We start from the raw sequence: 22,384 nt of genomic DNA on the forward strand, positions 1-22,384 counted from the left end.
ACCATGCCACTGCCTTCAACATGAACTGACCCTGGCCTGCTTTTTGACTATGCCTCTGCCTACTGTTTGGACTGCTTCCACATGAACTGACCCTGGCCTGTTTTGATTATGCCTCTGCCCACCGTTTGGACTGCTTGCTCGTGAACTGACCCTGGCTTGTTTTGTGACTATGCTTCTGCCTACCGCTTGGACTGCTTGCACGTTAACTGACCCTGGCCTGTTTTATGGACTATGCTTTTGCCTACCGCTTGGACTGATCTGTTGCCCTGCTACTATAGTACACAGGGGTCTCACATATGTGAGGGGCTTCAGAATAGTTTTCGCGGATGGAGATAACAATTTTTTTTGTTTTCTCCGGGTTTTGTAATTTCCGGATTAGGGTCTGGAGTCCGGAGGCTTCACAGAGATTTGGGTGGGTTCGAAGCCTCTACCCCTGTGCCCCTGTGCACAGGTCTTACCCGATTGCGGCCCTCAGCCTTCTGCTGACTTACTGCCATCATGCCTTTGCCTGCCGCATGAACGGACCACACCTCTGCCTGCTACCTGGACTATGCAAATAATTCGCTGTAGCAAGAGGCAGTATGTTTATGAAGGGCTGGAGAGCGGTACAATAATGAGTGACTGCAGGTAACAGTGTACCAGGACCAATATTATGGCTGTGCTGGCTGTCTCTGCCTGGACAATTTCTATGGACAAATGCTTTGTCTGTGCTGACAATATCTTTGTGCAGACTATAGACAATATTCCTGCCTGCTGCCTGGATAATTACTATTGCTGTCGCTAAGCACATCCCTGACTGCTGCCTGGACCAGTGCTCTCTTCTGTGGACACTACTAAAAGCACAGGTAATACTTTTTTTTTATCCTTTCCGCAAAAGAATTTATTTTGGATTGTAATTCTTGGTATGTACATGCTATGTGTTAGAAATATGAAGGGCCTTCAAAAATGATAGGTTGCCAGGAAATTATCTATGTAATGTATGCTCCTAGAACGCCTGATGGTGCTACTTGGATGTTGGGCCTCTGTATGTGGCCAAGCTGTGTAAAAGTCTCACACATGTAGTATCCCCATACTCAGGAGGAGTAGCAGAATGTATTTTGGGGTGTCATTTTTGCTATGTGTAGGAAATATCTTATAAATGGACAACTTTGTGTAAAAAAAAAATGCGTTTTTATTTTTTTTCCACATTTTCCAAAAACTTCTGGAAAAAAAATAACCGTTCAAAAGACTCATTATGCCTCATAGATTATACGTTGGGGTGTTTGCTTTCCAAAATGGGGTCATTTTGTGGGCAATTCCATTGTCCTGGTGCTCCAGGGCCTTCAAAAGTGTAATGCCCCGTACACACGGTCGGATTTTCCGACGGAAAATGTGTGATAGGACCTTGTCGGAAATTCCGACCGTGTGTAGTCTCCATTACACATTTTCCATCAGATTTTCCGACACACAAAGCTTGAGAGCAGGATATAAAATTTTCCGACAACAAAATCCGTTGTCGGAAATTCCGATCGTGCGTACACAAATCCAACGGACAAAGTGCCACGCATGCTCAGAATAAATAAAGAGATGAAAGCTATTGGCCACTGCCCCGTTTATAGTCCCGACGTACTTGTTTTACGCCACCGCGTTTAGAACGATCAGATTTTCCGACAACTTTGTGTGACCGTGTGTATGCAAAACAAGTTTGAGCCAACATCCGTAGGAAAAAATCCTAGGATTTTGTTGTCGGAATGTCAGAACAAAGTCCGACCGTGTGTACGGGGCATTATAGGTGGTTGAGAAATGAGATGTGCAATTTATGCTCGTAGATCGCCTGATGGTGCTACTTCAATGTTGGGCCTTTGTATGTGGCCAGTCTGTGTAAAAGTCCCACACATGTGGTATCGCCATACTCAGGAGGAGTAGCAGAATGTATTTTGGGGTGTCATTTTTGCTATGTATTTGCTATGTGTTGGAAATATCTTATAAATGGACAACTTTGTGTAAAAAAAAAATGCGTTTTCATTTTTTTTCCACATTTTACAAAAACATCTGGAAAAAAAAATAACCATTAAAAAGACTCATTATGCCTCATAGATTATACTTTGGGGTGTTTGCTTTCCAAAATGGGGTCATTTTGTGGGCGATTCCATTGTCCTGGTGCTCCAGGGCCTTCAAAAGTGTAATAGGTGGTTGAGAAATGAGATGTGCAATTTATGCTCGTAGATTGCCTGATGGTGCTACTTCAATGTTGGGCCTTTGTATGTGGCCAGGCTGTGTAAAAGTCCCACACATGTGGTATCGCCATACTCCGGAGGAGTAGCAGAATGTATTTTGGGGTGTCATTTTTGCTATGTATTTGCTATGTGTTGGAAATATCTTATAAATGGACAACTTTGTGTAAAAAAAAAATGCGTTTTCATTTTTTTTCCACATTTTCCAAAAACATCTAGAAAAAAAAATAACCGTTCAAAAGACTCATTTTGCCTCATAGATTATACGTTGGGGTGTTTGCTTTCCAAAATGGGGTCATTTTGTGGGCAATTCCTTTGTCCTGGTGCTCCAGGGCCTTCAAAAGTGTAATATAGGTGGTTGAGAAATGAGATGTGCAATTTATGCTCGTAGATCGCCTGATGGTGCTACTTCAATGTTGGGCCTTTGTATGTGGCCAGGCTGTGTAAAAGTCCCACACATGTGGTATCCCCATACTCGGTAAGAGTAGCAGAATGTATTTTGGGGTGTAATTTGTTGTATGCATATGCTCTGTGAGAGAAATAACCAGTTAATATGACAATTTTGAAAAAAAAAAAAAACAATCTTCCTTTTGCAAAGAATTGTGGGGAAAAATTACTTAAAAAAACTTAATACCTTGGAATGTCTACTTTCTAAAAAGGGGTCATTTGGGGGGTATTTGTACTTTTCTGACTTGTTAGTACCTCAAGAAATGAGATTCACCTGATGTACTGAAGGCCTGATCAGATGTTTTCAATTTTCAGTGATTGGCACCATAGTTTGTAGACTCTATAACTTTCACAAAGACCAAATATTATACATTAATTTGGGTTATTTTTGCCAAAGATATATAGCATTATACTGCTATATATCTTTGGTAAAAATAACCCAAATTAATGTATAATATTTGGTCTTTGTGAAAGTTATAGAGTCTACAAACTATGGTGCCAATCACTGAAAATTGAAAATTTTGGCCAAAATTTATGAAGAAAAATTACTAATTTGCTAAATTTTATGACAAAAACAAAGAAAAAAGCAATTTTTCACAAAATTTACTGTCTTTTTTTATTTATAGCACAAAAAATAAAAAACCCTTTAGTGATTAAATTCCACCAAAAGAAAGCTCTATTTGTGTGAAAAAAAGGACACAAATTTCATTTGGGTACAGTGTTGCATGACTGAGTAATGGTCATTCAAAGTGTGAGAGCACCGAAAGCTGAAAATTGGTCTGGGCAGGAAGGGGGTTTAAGTGCCCTGTATTGAGGTGGTTAAGCAATTGGGCAGAGAGAAGACTGTATTCTGCTAGTAAGGTAGGTATTGTGTGATCCAACAATAGTAGTGCTGTGTAGTTAACGAAGAAAGGAGGTAGCGTTAATGTTGGTGTATTTGAGGCATGGGGCCCATTCTTTTTGAAATTTAGGCAGGGTCAGTTTGCTTTGGTGAACATGAGTTCCATCTGCAGATGTTGATTGAGGAGTTGGGGGAGTAGTTGTGATGAAGGTGCCGAGTCATTCCATTTCCTTGTTATGGAGAGTCTGGCCTCAATTAAAATGTGGGTGAGGATGATATGATGAGAGGTGTCCCATGTTTCCATTCCCAGGCCTAGTAATGCTAGTTGGGGGTTATTTTTGTAGAGTTGCTGGTAATGTTGGTGATGAGAGTTTGGACAGACTGCCAGCAGGGAAGGAGCAGGGGGCAGGACCACCAGATATGTATATCTATGCAGTTCCTCCAACAAACAGGTGAGCGGGATGAGGAGAAGTGGGATATTTTTGTTGGTGTATAGTACCATTGGTGGAGTATTTTTTGTGCTGTTTCCCAGTGGGATATACATCTGGAGGCTTTAAAGGGGAGGCGTGTTGTGAGGTACCAAGATGTTAGGTCTGTTGAGAAGTCCAGGTTATCTTCTCATTTTTTCATCGATTAAGTTTTCTCTGGGGTTTGTGTGGAGTCCAGCGTCTTGTAGAAAATAGAGGATCTCTTTAGATGTGATGTAGGGTGGTTGTAGATTTGTATGAGGTTGGTCGTGAGGGGTTGATCTGACCATGTGATAGAGGACTAAGCGTGTCGCACTCTTAGGTATTTGAAAAAGTCTTTATTGGGGATGTTGTAATCCTCATGTAGTTGTTGGAAGGGGCGTAGCTTCCCTTCATGTAGAATGTTTCCAATTGTGGTAATGCCTCCTGTTGTCCAGGAGGCTAGTGACATATCAGAGCATATTATTTTCAACGTAGACAAAGGAAAAGATTTCAGTGCTTTTTTCGAGATTCCGTCAGCTTGACAAATTATTGAACTCCACATCTTGAGAGTTGCGTTTACTGTACTTATAAAGGATGGCATTGGCTGGTGTTGTAGACATATGGCAGCTAGAAGAAATTTGGTGGAGGGGCGAAGAGAAACATTTTAGATAGGGCTATCCTCCCAGCCCATGAGGCATGGGTGGTTCATAGGGAGGTGCATATATCTTGCAGTTTCTTAAGAAGTGCTTCATAGTTTATACGGAGGGTGTTCCTGGAGGGGACAGTTAACTGTATCCCTAAGTAAGTAAGCATTGAGGCTGGTGCCCATGGAAACAGGGATAGACGAGTGAGAGTAGCTTTTGTATCTTGATCAAGACATATGCCCATCAAGTTGGATTTGGACCAATTGATTTTGTATAAGGATATCTGGCCAAATTGTGCCAAGAGGTCATGTAGTGCCGTGGGGCTGCTCCAGTAGGGACTGGAGAGGATTGGTCAGAATTACAATGACATCATCTGCATAGAGTCCTAATTTATGGGTAGTGTCTCCTATCTGTAGCCTTGAGATCATCTGGTGGGCTCTTATGGCTGCTGCAAGGGGTCCATCACTAGTGCAAATATTAACGGGGAGAGGGGGCATCCCTGTCTTGTGCCGTTAGAGATATTGAAAGGGTCAGAGGTCATACCAGACGTCCGATCATGTTATTAAGCCTATATTCGCTTGGGATATGGTTTGCATGGCACTTTTGTGTAACAGGAAAAGGTCAATTATGGAGTATGATTTTTGTGCGGCTGAGTAGAAGGTAAAGTCTCTTTCAGTCCCATGCAAACAGGGATCATAAAAATCTTCCAGTTGTGCGAGTGTGGAAAGGGCCATGGATCTTTGTCTATGCTGGTTAGAGGAGGCGTTATCAATTGTGTCATTAAAATCTCTGCATAAAATTATGCGTTCCTTTGGGTAGTGAGAAAGCTTATTCATTATCGTTTTGTAGAATTGTTTTTGAGAGTTGGGAGCATATATGTTAACAATAATATATGATATGTTGTCAAAGAGAGCATCTAGAATTAAGTATGTGCCACAGGGATAAGCTTCTTAGTGACGGAGCTGGAAAGATAGGGATTTGCGTATTGCAATCATGATACCTCTCATTTTTTTGGTATCGTGTGCAAAATAAGTATGAGGGTAGAGATGGTGTTGACGGGGGGAGATTTGTCTTGCATAAAGTACGTTTCTTGGACGCATAGTATGTGTGTTTTTTGAGAGATGGCTTCTCGCCATAATCGGGACATTTTGTATGGGCTATTAAGGCCATTTGCATTGATAGTGGTAATACGGATGGACATTTTGATTAGTAATAGCATCGATGGAAGGATGTAAAGTAAAGAGGTATAACAACTTCCCAGTTGTAGGTGTATGGGAGAGTAAGGAACAGTACCTGGACTGAGGTTAGTACTATTGTAAGCAATAGGTTATGACTAAATAAACTGTTGTAATTAACACTAAAATTAATAAACAGTTGCAGTGAGCGTAGGCTGTGTGCTTAGGATTTTGGGATTTTTTTTACCAAAAACATGTAGCAGAATACATATTGGCCTAAATTGATGAAGAAATTTGCTGTTTTACATTTTTTTTTTGGATATGTTTTATAGCAGAAAGTAAAAAATATTGTTTTTTTTTTTCAAAATTGTTGGTCTTTTTTTGTTTATAGCGCAAAAAATAAAAACGCAGAGGTGATAAAATACCGCCAAAAGAAAGTTCTATTTGTGGGAAAAAAAGGACATACGTTTTGTATAGGGTACAGTGTTGCATAAACGCGCAAATACCTGTTAAGGTAGCGCAGTGCCAAATTGCAAAAAATTAAACCATAACAAAATTAACTCTTCTTAGGAACCACTACATTCAGTAGCCCCTACGGGGGTACCAATACATTTGGGGGCTCGTCCAGAATGTCTGTTCACAAGTAACCTTCCAGCCATTGCCCCTAGCAACCAAAGTTGAACAATCTGGGGAACTGCACTTGTTCCACCAATTGAGGAATTGAACCCAGGGGAAGGAGTTATGTGCTCTGCCTGCATTCAGTACTACAGCATCGAGTGCCGTTGTCCATAGCAACCTACCAGGATCCTCTTGCCAAGTTATTGCTGCCCTGCTTACCCAGTTGCCCAACCGCCGCTGGGACAGACACTTATGCTAATTTCTGCAATTCAGTAACTTTTCTACCATGTGCTGTCACCCGTGGCAACCATGGCGGGGGATCGCACCCATGGATTACAAATTCGTCCAGCGTTCTGCTACTGTTGGACATCTCAAATTGGATTACAAATATGTCCAGATTTCTGCCATTGCTGGACATCCTGAGCTCCAAACTCCTGCATTATACAGTAAAGTGTGCCTGGAGATGTCCACTGTTAGCCAGGGTGATCGGGGTCAGCCTGCGGGTGCCTGCGGGTGGGACTGTGCTAGAAGTGTTCCCTTCAGTAAGGCATGAGCTATAAACTTAATTGTTGCTACCGGCAACCACCAGAAAAGTCAGCAGCCATTTGCGCTCAGTTGCTTGGACACAGTCGGTGCCGAGCCACATGAAGGGACAAGTCATGCTAGTTTCAGCATGCCTGCAACCTTCAGTTTGTCTAACAAGGGGTTACAGCAGCATGCCAGGGGAGGGTCCTGCCTATCAGTTTCACAGACGCCAGCCTGTCTGGAAACAAGTCCGGCGGTGCCACGCCCTAGAGGAGACCCAGTGTTCCCTGCTAGCAGACACCGCAAGCGGAGGAGCAAGGTGGCGGAGGGTGCTCGAGTATTTCCAGCGCTGACCTGGTTGCCTGAATTGCAGGAGCGGACACTGGTGGACATTGGTGTTCGTTTGGAGCATCGCGGAGGAATTTGCCCTCGGGATGATTGAGGGGATGAAGCGACTGTGCCTGCTGTTTCCAGAATGCCGGAAACCGACCGCGGTGGTCAGTGCATAAATCTGGTGTGGTCATTGCGGCAAACTGCTTACCCGGCTTGCATCCAGCCAGCAGGAGCCACAAGACTATAGTGTGGACCTGCACTCAGGACTGTGTCGCGTGCAGCCATGAAAGTCCCGGAATGCTGGAGCGGGCCTGGAGTCATCCCTAAAAGGCGGAGTGGAGTATAAGCATGGTGACTCCCCTGCGAAAGTCAGTGACATAAGTGAAGAAGAGTCTGTCATGGCCTGCGGCCTGGTCGGGGACCTGGTAACAGTAAGTACTGCCCAGCAGGAACCAGAAGTAGTCCCTGAAATGCCGGTCGCCCTTGTGTCCCTTGCTAACCCTTTCTCACAGTAGCAGCTCGGAGGAGGAATGGGAGACAGGAGGTTCCCAGGTACTGGAGGTCCAGTCCGAGGGAGGAGATGTATCAAAACCAGCTATGGGAACTGAAGAAGCTGCAGGAACCCCCATCATCAGACAACTTTTTCTTAATAGACCCTCCACCACCCAGACCAGAGCACCTGCAAACAGGCAGTGGGTCAAGAGGTCCCACGATGCATGTTTCCTTCCAGGAAAAAGGAAGCCCAAAGAACTGCCCAGGTTTTCTAGATTCCAGCGGGAAGTGCAGTGCAAAGTTGCTCTGGAGTGGAGTCTGGACTACCCTTATGTCCCTCCTGAGACCATGGACATCCGCCAGCTGAGGGTCTAATGTACCTGATCTGAGGAGACTATATTGTGTATGCTGCTTAAAACACAATCCTGGTACATTCTAAAATATTGCTGATCATAGCAGAAAAATTACAATAACACGAGTAAGGTAAAAAACACTTAGTCCGAAGTGACTATACAACATGAAAAGAGTGATATAGGAAAGTCCTTCTTAAAACAATTCCATGCATGCAGTCTACAGCAATAAAAGTTTGTCTTCTAAATCAATCACCATCCATGGGCTGTTTCTCCTTCACCGGAACACCTCGTGATAACCCCTTTTGGATGTATGCTTACCAGAGGTAAGTGTCAACCAAGCCCGTAATAACTTTCCAAGTGGTAATCTGCTCCTCTGCCACTGGGTGGATCTGCTCTCCTCAGCCAGAAAGTTTTCAATGCCGCGGACATGCCATATAGGAATACAAGGGGAGGCTTTCCATAGTGTTAAACTGTTTATTAATAACAATCAAACCCCCCTGGTACAAGTTATGCTTACAGGATAAAAGTGATAAAATGCAGCCTGCCACAGTGCCAGTGTCAGCTCACCGCTGGTTGGAAATCCAAAAGTCCCACCCGCCGCGATGAGTCCCGGGATGATGCTGCCTGTGTGAAGCTGAAAGGGTCGCGTGGTCACGCCCTGACGCGTTTGATCATTACGTCTTCGGAGGGCGTGGCCACGCAACACGACCGTCTGTTTTAGATAGCATGAGTGACGGGCTCACTCAACAGTGTCGTCACGGGCGTCATCTGATTAAGACCCACCCCTCTGAGTATAGTAAGGAGCCGATGCTCAGCATCCCATCCATCCTCAGTAGCTCGCTCCCTATCAGTCATTTGTTTAAAGACTGATTACATATAAAATATTAAAAACGTCATTTCATCTCTTTAACATATATAATATATAAAAAAATCTCTACAACTTTCTCCATCAGAATACGAGACATAGTGCAGGTGATGCTATAGTGACAAAATGCTATGCGAGTAAACTCTAGATGTCCCACATACTATTGATAGGTAACTAAATTATTGCCCACATGGCCATTCGGATTACTCATGGCCTTACAGGCACAACTAGAAAATCCCATTAGTGTGTTTTCACTGGCAATAAACAGTCTCTATCCTTGGCTGATAAAAATCTTCCAGCAGTAAGGTCAAAAAAATAAAACCATTTAAATGGTAACAAAACATTAACTGCCAGGCAATAGAAGGAATTGGAAACTGTTATTTGACATTCTGTGCATCCTTATGGTACTCCAGCAACCCCAATGATGTAACGACAGGGGAAACACCTAAGTACTAAAACGGAAGGAACCCCAAGAGGACAAAGATAATCCCAGCCTATACAAATATGTAATCATCATGCTTCAAAAGGCCATCTGAGTTGCAAAGAATCCTTCTGCCTTTAGTAGTTGCTTATGAAGCAATTCAGATCTAGCTCTATGTTCAAACCATTGGGGCTGAGTGTGCTGGTCAGAAATATCCACTGAGATTCACGCTTGGATATCTCTCTCACCATATTCGCTCCTCTCCTTTGGGGGTGAATTTTATCAATGCCCCAGAATTTAAGGCCGATAGGGTTTCTGTCATGTTTTTTCCTGACATGTAAGAATACACTATGTTCTTTGTACCCTATTAGAATGTTATAGATATGTTCCGACACCCTTTTGCCTAATGTTCTTTTAGTGCATCCGACATACATGAGGCCGCACGGATATTCTAAGGCGTACACTACATGTGTAGACGCACATGAAATTAATTCTTTGATTTGAAATTCCTTACCATTAGCTATTGTTACAAATCTTGTCAAGCCTCTCAGGTGAGTGGTGACTTGCTGACATGCCTTACATTTTCTGCAGGCATAGAAACCTGCTCGATCCCAAAACATTTTGATTCTACCTGGAGGGTCAAGTACTTTTTTAACCACTTGATCTCCGAATGATGAGGTCTTTCTATAAATGAATGGTGGATTTTCTGGTAAAACTCTGCTCAACACTTTATCTATACAGAGTATGTTCCAATGTCTTTCAAAAATGTTTTCAATTTCCCAGTATTGCTCATGGAACCCAGTGATGAAACCCCATTCATGTTTAGAGTCTTGTCTCCTTACTTTGGGGACTAAACAGGAATCCTGTGAATTGGAGCCCATCTCCGTAATCAGTTTCTCTAAAGGGCGAGCTTTGTAGTCTTTTTCAACAAAGTGCTATTTTATATATTCAGCCTGGGTGACATAATCTGTATCAAAAGTGCAGTTACGATGTATACGTGTGAACTGCCCCTTAGGTATGTTATGTAACCACTGTGGGTGATGCCCACTCTGTACTGGAATATAGCTGTTGCGGTCTGTACTTTTAAAAAACGCTTTGGTGTGCAACTGGTTTTCTCCTTTTATCACCATAACATCTAAATAATGTATCTGCTCCTGACTCCAGTTGAATTTGTGTTTGATGTTATTGGTGTTGCTATTTAGCCATTGAGAGTATTCTACTAATGAGGACTCTGTGCCCTGCCATATAATGAACAGGTCATCAATGTAGCATTGGTAAAACACCAGTTCTTTTCTCCTATTTTGGTACACCCATTTGTCCTCCCATTCGCTCATGAATAAGTTTGCCAAGCTTGGCGCAAACTTAGCACCCATAGCTACTCCTGTCTTCTGGCTATAAAAGTTGCCAGCATACCAAAAGTAGTTATGTGTTAGACAGTAGTCCAGGATCATCCTTAAAAATTTCTTTTGAATACTGAAGGCCCAATTGAGAGCCAAAAGCACGTCATCATGCTGAATTACTGTATATAATGACGCCACATTGGCAGTCACCAAGAAAATTTCCTCATCTTTGCAGAAAGATACGGTCTTAATCTTTTGCAAATAACTTGTAGTGTCTTTAAGGTACGCCTTTGTCGTGATGACACTAGACTGTAAAAAATGATCCAGGTACTGGCCGACTTGAGCTGTCACCGAGTCTATGCCACTAACGATAGGTCTGGCTGAAGGTCTCTCTGAGTCCTTATGAATTTTGGGGACCGTATATATGGTGGGTATTCTATTGAAACTAGGACATAAATACAATTTTTCTTTCTTAGTAATTAATCGCATATAGTACCCATGGAGTGGTGGTCATGGACAAGACCTATTACCACTCACAACTCACCGATATGTTGAAGGATGTAAACACATACATCCAACTTGACATGGACCCTACCGTTCAATATAGGATGGATTTGATGAACCTTGTTGATTATGGGTACTATATGCGAGTAATTACTAAGAAAGAAATATTGTATCTATGTCCTAGTTTCAATAGAATACCCACCATATATACGGTCCCCAAACTTCATAAGGACTCAGAGAGACCCCCAGCCAGACCTATCGTCAACGGCATAGACTCGGTGACAGCTCAAGTTGGCCAGTACCTGGATCATTTTTTACAGTCTAGTGTCATCATGACAAAGGCGTACCTTAAAGACACTACAAGTTATTTGCAAAAGATTAAGACCATATCTTTCTCCAAAGATGATGACATTTTCTTGGTGACTGCCGATGTGGCATCATTATATATGGTAATTCAGCATGATGACACGCTTTTATCTCTCAATTGGGCCTTCAGTCAGAGGGATGATATTCCCTTTATTCAAAATAAATTTTTAAGGATGATCCTGGACTACTGTCTAACACATAACTACTTTTGGTATGCTGGCAACTTTTATAGCCAGAAAACAGGAGTAGCTATGGGTGCTAAGTTTGCACCAAGCTTGGCAAACTTATTTATTAGCGAATGGGAGGACAAATGGGTGTACCAAAATAGGAGAAAAGAACTGGTGTTTTACCAATGCTACATTGATGACCTGTTCATTATATGGCAGGGCACAGAGTCCTCATTAGTAGAATACTCTCATTGGCTAAATAGCAACACCAATAACATCAAACTCAAATTCAACTGGAGTCAGGAGCAGATACATTATTTAGATGTTGTGGTGATAAAAAGAGAAAAGCAGTTGCACACCAAAGCGTTTTTCAAAAGTACAGACCGCAATAGCTATATTCCAGTACAGAGCTGGCATCACCCACAGTGGTTACGTAACATACCTAAGGGGCAGTTCACACATATACGTCGTAACTGCACTTTTGATACAGATAGTGTCACCCAGGCTGAATATATAAAACAGCGCTTTGTTGAAAAAGGCTACAAAGCTCGCCCTTTAGAGAAACTGATTACGGAGGTGGGCTCCAATCCATAGGATTCCTGTTTAGTCCCCAAAGTAAGGAGACAGGACTCTAAACATGAATGGGGTTTCATCAGTGGGTTCCACAAGCAATACCGGGAAATTGAAACCATTTTTGAAAGACATTGGAACATACTCTGTATGGATAAAGTGTTGAGCAGAGTTTTACCAGAAAATCCACCATTCATTTATAGAAAGACCTCATCATTCGGAGATCAAGTGGTTAAAAAGGTATTTGACCCTCCAGGTAGAATCAAAATGTTTTGGGATCGAGCAGGTTTCTATGCCTGCAGAAAATGCAAGGCATGTCAGCAAGTCACCACTCACCTGAGAGGCTTGACAAGTTTTGTATCAATAGCTAATGGTGAGGAATTTCAAATCAAAGAATTAATTTCATGTGCGTCTACTCATGTAGTGTACGCCTTAGAATATCCGTGCGGCCTCATGTATGTCGGACGCACTAAAAGAACATTAGGCAAAAGGGTGTCGGAACATATCTATAACATTCTAATAGGGTACAAAGAACATAGTGTATTCTTACATGTCAGGAAAAAACATGACAGAAACCCTATCGGCCTTAAATTCTGGGGCATTGATAAAATTCACCCCCGATGGAGAGGAGCGAATATGGCGAGAGAGATATCCAAGCGTGAATCTCAGTGAATATTTCTGACCAACACACTCAGCCCCAATGGTTTGAACAGAGCTAGATCTGAATTGCTTCATAAGCAACTACTAAAGGCAGAAGGATTCTTTGCAACTCAGATGGCCTTTTGAATCATGATGATTACATATTTGTATAGGCTGGGATTATCTTTGTCCTCTTGGAGTTCCTTCTGTTTTAGTACTTAGGTGTTTCCCCTGTTGTTACATCATTGGGGTTGCTGGAGTACCATAAGGATGCACTGAATGTCAAATAACAGTTTCCAATTCTTTCTATTGCCTGGCAGTTAATGTTTCGTTACCGTTTAATTGGTTTTATTTTTTTAACCTTACTGCTGGAAGATTTTTATCAGCCAAGGATAGAGACAGTTTAATGCCAGTGAAAACACCCTAATGGGATTTTCTAGTTGTGCCTGTAAGGCCATGAGTAATCCAGATGGCCATGTGGGCAGTAATTTAGTTACATATCAATAGTATGTGGGACATCTAGAGTTTACTCGCGTTAACGTTTTGTCACTGTAGCATCACCTGCACTGTCTCGTATTCTGATGGAGCAAGTTGTAGAGATTTTTTTATATATTATATATGTTTAAAGAGATGAAATGATGTTTTAAATATTTTATATGTAATCAGTCTTTGAAGAAAAGACTGATAGGGAGCGAGCTACTGAGGATGGATGGGATGCAGTGCATCGGCTCCTTACTATACTCAGAGGGGTGGGTCTGAATCAGATGATGCCCGTGACAACGGTGTTGAGTGAGCCCGTCACTCATGCTATTTAAAACAGATGGTCGTGTTGCGTGGCCACCCCCTCCGTAGATGTGATAACAAAACGCGTCAGGCGTGACCATGCAACCCTTTCAGCTTCACACAGGCAGCGTCATCCCGAGACTCATCACGATGGGCGGGACTTTTGGATTTCCGACCAGCGGTGAGCTGACATTGGCACTGTGACAGGCTGCATTTTATCATTTTTATCTTGTAAGCATAACTTGTACCAGGGGAGTTTTGATTGTTATTAATAATTGTATTCCTATATGGCATGTCTGCTGCATTGAAAACTTTCTGGCTGAGGAGAGCAGATCCACCCAGTGGCAGAGGAGCAGATTACCACTTGGAAAGTTATTACGGGCTTGGTTGACACTTACCTCTGGTAAGCATACATCCAAAAGGGGTTATCACGAGGTCTTCCGGTGAAGGTGTAGCAGCCCATGGATGGTGCACTCCGTTTGATTTAGAAGCCTAACTTTTATTGCTGTAGACTGCATGCATGGAACTGTTTTAAGAAGGACTTCCTACATCACTCTTTTCATGTTGTATAGTCACTTCGGACTAAGTGTCTGGATTTTTATATTTATTTTTATATTTACCTTACTCATGTTATTGTAATTTTTCTGATATGATCAGCAATATTTTAGAATGTACCAGGATTGTGTTTTAAGCAGCATACACAATATAGTCTCCTCAAATCAAGTACATTAGATCCTCAGCTGGCAGGTGTTCTATTACTCATTGTCTTCTGAGTGGAAACAGTTTATTATTGCACTATATGTCACATCATATTGATGAATATTTTATTCACATTCAGTGCTGTTATTACTTTCTTTTTATAAGGGGGTACATTTTCTTTATCTTCGTTGTTTGTTTTTTTATAATAGCAGTTTAAGTTCATAGACCATTACTATTCATCCATTTTTTTAGTGTTGGGATCAGAAATCCTCATCATCTCTGATACTTTGTTTCTTTTAGACCATGGACATAATTGAGAACCCCCGAGAGAGTGGGAGGATGACCTGGTTTGGGAGTACAGTGGAACCTTGGATTATGAGCATAATCCGTTCCAGGAGAATGCTTGTAATCCAAAACACTCGCATATCAAAGCGAGTTTCCCCATAGAAGTCAATGGAAACAAAGATAATTAATTCCGCATTGACTTCTATTGCATGCAATACCGCATGTGGCCAGAGGTGGGGGGCACCGGAGAGCCTCGGAAAAAATTCGGGACAGCTCGGCTGAACTTGGAAAGTCTTGGAAACACTCGGAAATTGAGTATTTCTGAGTATTTCCGAGTGATTCAGAGTATTTCCGAACGGCTCCGAACCGTTCCGAGTGTCACGGGCACCCCCGCACCTCTGGCCAAATGCGGTACTGCACACCCCATTAGGTTGAATTCTGCTCGTTTTGCGAGACAACACTTGAGGGAGAGATGCTCTGGCTCAAATTGTACTGTTATGCTGTGTCAATGTTAGCTATAGGGATCTGTAGTCAGGTGTGTAGTGTGAATAGCCCTGTCCCAGTTTGTTCCCTTTTCTCTTTTCCCCCATCCCATTTGTATAGTTTATGAGATGCCCTTACTTATTTTTTGTAAATTTCCCAGCTAAGGGACTAGCTGGATGTTGGGGGGGGGGGGGGGTGTAGCACCTTCTAGTGTGCTAGGAGATAGTACAGTTTTTATTTCAAAGTAGGTAAATTTTCAGGCTTGGCTGGCAGCCTGGGTGTGTTTTGGTGATCTGGCTTGAGAATGACCTAGAATAGAGCTGGGTGACTCATAGGTGGTGTCACTAGGAGCTCCCACTTCTTTCCAGAATGTTCTGGTACTTTCTGGAAAGAGAGGTGGAGAGGGGAGGTGGAGCCACCTGGGGTATTCTGAGGAGCCCTGACCAATCTACAATCTGGATTGGCGGGGGGCAGGCCTCCTTAAATACCCAGGGTCAGCCCAGCTGGGAAAGAGTGGATTGAGTGGAGGGCCGGTAGTGCCTGAAGAAGTGGTACTGGGAGCAGTAGCCACAGGGACAGCAAGCACTGGAACTTTCTCTTTTGCTACACCATAGGGGCCCACAGTCCCTGCCTGTAAAGGGCATTTGCTTTAGGCCTGGCTGAGCCAGTGTCAGGCCTACAGTGCTAGCTAGTCCAGGAAATGCAGCAAGTGATGTGCTGGAGGAGTGAGAAGTGATAATCTGCAAGTAAGGAAGTGCAGGAGGAGAACAGGAGATTGTATATACCGTGGTGTATATAGTTGGTCCCAATATTGACTTTTTGATTATCTGGGCATCTCATAAGTATCCCATCCCTATCCAAGTTTAATTCCCCTCAATAAAACATAAAAAATAAGTGCATGTCTCTGAGCGAGTAAGGAGTGTGTGCCTGGCTGGGCAAGGTGACAGACGGACCACTACATTCAGCAGCCCTTACGGGGGTGCCGCTACACAGATAATGGGAATACAGACTGTCCTAATATATTCTTCCCCTCCATAAAATGGGTTAATCGTCACTCTATAAAGTCTCAGGAAAGTGACATTTTACAGCTAATTATACGTTTCAATATATTTGATAATGCCCTCCAGTTAAGCAGGCCCACTGGGATCATAGTTCATAATTACTGTGCAGCACCTCATACACTCTGTTGTTATAGCCACAAACCTGAACATTTTAAAGAGCAGATGAACAAAGCTTACTTGTCCCTTGTCCTTTACGCCATGAAAGTGACATAGAAAAATTCATGTATTAATATATGCTTACTTCTTGAAAAAGTTTCAGTAGTCCATGCAAAGATACACTTATCGGAATGTCTTTGGATGCTATCTGTGCACATAGTGCAGTATTTATGACTCATATGACTTCATGACTTTATGACTTAATACCTCCTGCTGGGTTCAAGGCTTGAACTCATTTGGCATAAAGCATGGCAGTCACACAGCCAAAAAAAATATGGATGTAATACTGAAACAGTGGTAAAGAAATAAAATCATATGTACGAGAGTTTGGACCATCTGGAAATTGAAGGTGAATATATCCTGGTGCGGTTATATGTTAAATTGTTACATACATCCATCCCACATAGACTGCGGACTGGAAGCATGCAGGGACATTTTGGAAAAGGTATGTATATATATATATATATATATATATATATATATATATATATATATATACCGTATTTATCGGCGTATAACACGCACTTTTTTCCCCTTAAAATCAGGGGAAAATCGCGGGTGCGTGTTATACGCCGATCCCCTGCGATCCTGACCTGTCAGAATGAAAAAATCGCTGACCGCGATTTGAAAATGGCGCCGAAACAGTGCCGGTCCTCGGCTCTTCTCGGCGGCTTTCGGTTTCACTCGAGCGCCGCTCGAACCTTAAAATTCCCTCCTAAATTGAGGTGCGTGTTATACGCCGGTGCGTGTTATACGCCGATAAATACGGTATATATATATATATAAAAATTATGGATGGACAAAAAGATTTTATTATAAACAAGATTTGTACTGATTTCTTTTTTACATCACAGGAATGATGATCAAGTAATTGGAGCAGCGTGTGCGCCGACATATGCAGGGTTATACCTTCGGTGAGAGGAGAGGTTCCTTTCCTATCAGCTACATTTGGCACACACATCACCCTCTGGCTAAGATATGCGGATCCTGTGCTGGTGGCATGGAGGGTGAGCGGTATTGTTCTCTCAAAGTTTGTGGAAAAAGGAAATAACAATTAAAGCAATATTTTCCTCACATATCCTCACATCCATTTTTGGAAAAGGATAAAAATGGGTAAAAAGTGGTGACAACATTTTTTTCAAAGCCAACAGCAGATTATTTCCCACTTCATGCTACCAGCCATACCTGTGGGACAGTTCCTGCGACTTTGCAAAAAATTAAGATTATGTACAGTAGTTGAGGGAAGAGATTTTGAAGTAGAGAATACTCACATAGAAGATATAGACAAAGCTTCAGGAGAGCCTATGCTATTTATCATAGTAACCTATCAGAGGTAAAGGATAAATGTAAATACTCTGAAGACGGGTAAGATTGTTAACACTGTCAACAATAGAATGGCATTAAGGGGATTTTAAAAGATCAATGGCATGTTCTTGATTGTGGGAAAGCATGAGGCTTTCACAGTGAGAAGAAAGGGAAATCTCAAATACTAAATAAATAATAAATAATAAATACAAATAACAAAATGTGTAAAATTAGTGTAGCGCATCGGGTACGTGAAATATTACAACCAATTCAAAATCACCTTTTAATGTAATAATATATGTATAGAATCTGCTAATGACTCTTCTACTCAACATAATAGAAGCTCCAAAAATAATGTGAATAACAGTGCAACTCCACATGTAATAAGGCTAAAATTCTAATAAAAATTAAAACTTATTTGAATTTTAGCTTTAGTTTTAATTTTTTAGTTTTAGTTTAATTTTTTATTAGAATTTTAGCCTTACTACATGTAGAGTTGCACTGTTATTCACATTATTTTTGGAGCTTATATTATGTTGAGTAGAAGAATTTTACACATTATTTTGTATTTTTGAAGGTGGAAAGTTGTGAACACATCGGGAAAGTGTTGGCTGCAGTTTAGCCTAGGTTATTAGGCAACGTACGTTTGTTTATTTTCAAATCAATTTTCTTATTGAGATTGGTTACGCTGATTTACTACACTTCTTTATAAAATCTCATAGACTTGCTTTGAAAAATCAAGTTTCAAATATCCAATAAAGTGAAGAAAAACGTTAAAAATAAGAGCATATTTAGTCCTCGCTTCAGCAGGACATATGCTAATGATACAGAGAAGATTAGGCACAACCCCAGCGCAAGGATAACACGCAAATTCATGAAGCATATTTTTTCTTACCACATTGTTTGATAACCTTGTATTCCCTCGGGGAATGGGCTCTACTGTGTTGGGTCCATTCTCACGTACTACATGGCCATTGGCACATTCTTTTGTACACCCACTCACTGGACAGCCTGTTGTCCCTGCGGGTCATGGTAATTAGCTTACTGCCCTTTACTTGTCCTCCTTTTGTACCAATCTGTTTACTTCCACCCAAATTCAATCGACCCTTGACTGAATATAAGCGGCTGTGCTCTCTCCCTGAGACAACCAGACATCTACTCTCTTCAATTTATAAATTACTACATGCATTATTGAATGATCAACTTCCAATATACACTAGACTGTGGTCTGCGGATTTGGGGAAAGAACTCACAAATGCTGTGCTGATTGACAGACTTCATTCCATTTCACCCATAAATCTATGATCTCCTGCTATGCGCAAGAAAATTATTTTAAACTCCTCTCCAGGTGGTACAGGGGCCATCTCTCCCTACATAGGATGTTCTTGTCCTTGCCAGCCACCTATTGGCGATGTGGTTCAGCGGAGGGTACTTAATTCCATATCTAGTGGGAGTGCAGTGGGATAAGACCCTTCTGGTCTCAAGTTTTTTCTGTTTATAATAAGCTCTATAATGAGTCCTTGACACCTACTCCGGAGATTGCGCTCCTGTCCATGCTTCCGGGTTCAGTGGTATTTCTGAAACTGATCCTACTGTGCTTTTTCCTTTCAGCAGCACGACAATTAATGCCATTGTTTTAGAAAACAGATGTTACCCCTTCCTAGTGGGTTTCCACAGTAAATGATATCATGCGTGTGGAGGAAATGCTAGTACTGGATAATGATACCTTTGAGAAATATAACATTTTATGGTATGTTTGGCTCGACTTCTCCACTTCTGATGCTCTGAAGGTCATGTTATCACCTGGTGGTAATTCAGAAGCTATACCGCTATAGTCCATCCACCGCTTGGTCCAGACGACTCGCTCAAGTTTTCCTTTTTCCTTCCTTTCTAGGCCTTTCTGGGCCTATACATCTTTTGTGCTTCCTTCTATACTTTCTACTCTTTTTTCCTCCTTCTTTTAGCTACCAAATGCAATACCGTTGTATCTTATGTCAATGATACATTTTTGGTACTTTATGGCGGGGTATATTATTTCTTTGTTATAAACAAAAAAAATATATTTATCTCTAAAAATAAGAACAATAGTAACAATTACTGTTAGCGCAAAAACACTGTGACTGAGCATAGAGATGGATCATTAACATACAGTCTGTAGACGGTTTATTAGTCCATAGGACAGGATGGTGAGGTGGTATGATAAAGGTGGCTGCTATCCTCAGAGAGAGCTAACTCTGTATGCAGAAAAGAGGGGAGAACACAGGAAGGTGCCACCTAAGTGCAGTATTACAATCAGATTTTTAATGGTAAGGTAACTTAAAACACTCACAAGAAGAAGTAAAAACATGGGCTCATCTGTAATCTGATGGTATATTGTGATCCTGGTGTTCCAAGTGTCCGGAAAGGGCTCCAATGGGCTCCAATGCGTGGCTGTGTGGTTGGGGAATCCGCAGCACGTCCTGTGGCCACCAGGAAGGTACCCGGAACCAGCGTGGAACGCACAGAAATGATATCACAGGCAGCTTGGATACTTCCGGGATCACTGTTATGCCCCGTACACATGGTCGGACATTGATCGGACATTCCGACAACAAAATCCTAGGATTTTTCCGACGGATGTTGGCTAAAACTTGTTTTGCGTACACACGGTCGCACAAAGTTGTTGGAATTTCCGATCGCCAATAACGCGGTGACGTCAACCACGTACGACGAGACTAGAAAAGGCCATTTCAGAACCAAGCGCGGCACCCTTTGGGTTCCTTTTGCTAATCTCGTGTTAGTAAAAGTTTGGTGAGAAACGATTCACGCTTTTTCAGACTCGTGGCTTTCAGATTGTTTTCTGCGGTTCAGTTTGTGCTTGTGGGTTTGTATCTGCTCTTCAGTGCGTGCAAGCAAGCTACGTGTGACTTGGATTAGTCATTGTGTTCTTGTTCGTTCGTTGCTGTTTTTCAGGTCGCTCTTCACAGGCCTTGCTGTTCTTCAGTGCGTTATGTTACTTCGTTCTGAGCAGCCGACCGTTTTATAGCCACGTTGCATATACGTACTCCTCGTAGAGTTCGTGCTGTGCGGGGGCTTGGTGTTGGGGTCCTCACCTTGACACAAGTCCAGTCCATGAACAGGGTGGGGAGGAGTTCATGGACCAAGAATTGGTTGCTTCAGCGTGACCAGTTCTCTCATATGCCTTTGCTCCGTGAGATCCGTGAGAATAATCCTGATGATTTCAGGAACTTTCTCCGGATGACGGACCCCGTATTTCACCGTTTGTTGGCTTCGCTGACCCCCTGTATCAGCAGGCAGGATACGTGGATGAGGCAAGCCATCACTCCGGAGCAGAGGCTCGTCGCTACCCTGCGGTACTTGGCAACAGGGAGAAGCCTGCAGGACCTCAAGTTCTCGACAGGCATCTCCCCCCAGGCTCTGGGGATCATTATCCCAGAGACCTGTTCTGCCATCATCCAGGTCCTGCAGATGGAGTATATTAAGGTAAGATTTTTATCCTTTAATATCACATTTTATTGTATTGAATGTTTGCTAATATATTGTATTTCTTTCCTCATTCCCTAATTACCATGATTGTAATATGCTGTGAATGTCCCCTTTGTCCTCATGCATGCTGGAATTTTATGGGTTTTTTTTTAGTCCTTCATACATATTTGCCTTCACTTACCTCCCCAGCATGCTCTCCTGGCCCTATATTCACCTCATGTAGTCACTTAACAATGTATTTGATCAGCATGGTATTGCTTTACCCCAAACAACCCCTAAAATGTTTAGAAATGTGATTTGTGCTTTAAATTCAGGCAGAGTGCCAGAGGCTTTTTTTGTAGTGTCCCCAAATCATTTTTATTAACCCTCCCTCCCCCCAACTGCTAAGTCAGCTGATCGCTATTCTCTATCTATCCTCAATCATCTATCTGCTGACTTTGCCAAACCCATACACACTATACCCATCTCTTTTGTGGTCAGATTTATGGATGAATTCCCCAAAGCATGTAGTGCAAGGCCTGCCTGTATACTTTCAAATGGTACTGTTTCAAGTTTTTGTATTATATTATTATCTTGATGGGTAATAGCAGAATGTCCAAATGTGCTCAAATGTGTACAATGTGAATTTTTTTTTTTGTATTATGACACTTCTTACCTGTCCAGTGGTCTGCCAATAGTGTAACTAAGGAGGGGCTGTTCCAAGTAATACCCATTATTGAAGCATTCATCTCTCAATGAAGTGGAGAGGGTTACCTGTCCAAGAGTCCCCCCCCCTATAATGTTAGAAATGGCCCATGAGGGGGGGGGATATGATAGGTGTACCTTATACTTTGGTGTTGTAAAATTCCCCGTAAAAAATGTTATCTGAATGTTGGCCAGGAATGTTTGTGTCTAATCTGCTTTCCATGTTTATGTGCAAAAATACTAATTTATTTTTGTTTTCCTCAACAGTTTCCTTCCACGCCACAGGAATGGCAGACTGTGGCCTCCCACTTTGCCCAGCGGTGGGACTTTCCTAACTGCGGAGGGGCAGTTGATGGGAAACACGTCCACATCGTCCCACCCCCCAACTCGGGGTCGTACTATTATAATTACAAGGGGTTCAATTGTTGGCGGTGGTGTCGACTAATTATGAGTTCCTGTATGTGGACGTGGGGAAGAATG

General features: G+C 42.2%; 1 long non-coding RNA gene and 1 pseudogene across 2 annotated transcripts in view; both read left to right on the plus strand.

Moving 5' to 3' along the window:
- LOC141102838 (uncharacterized) overlaps window positions 1–22,384 on the plus strand; it is a 70,349-nt gene that overhangs the window by 16,351 nt on the left and 31,614 nt on the right. The gene's annotated exons all lie outside the window — the stretch shown is intronic.
- Window positions 18,529–18,628, plus strand: LOC141125011 (U6 spliceosomal RNA; annotated as a pseudogene).

Source organism: Aquarana catesbeiana, linkage group LG01 (assembly GCF_042186555.1).
Source record: "Aquarana catesbeiana isolate 2022-GZ linkage group LG01, ASM4218655v1, whole genome shotgun sequence".
Lineage (NCBI taxonomy): Eukaryota > Metazoa > Chordata > Amphibia > Anura > Ranidae > Aquarana > Aquarana catesbeiana.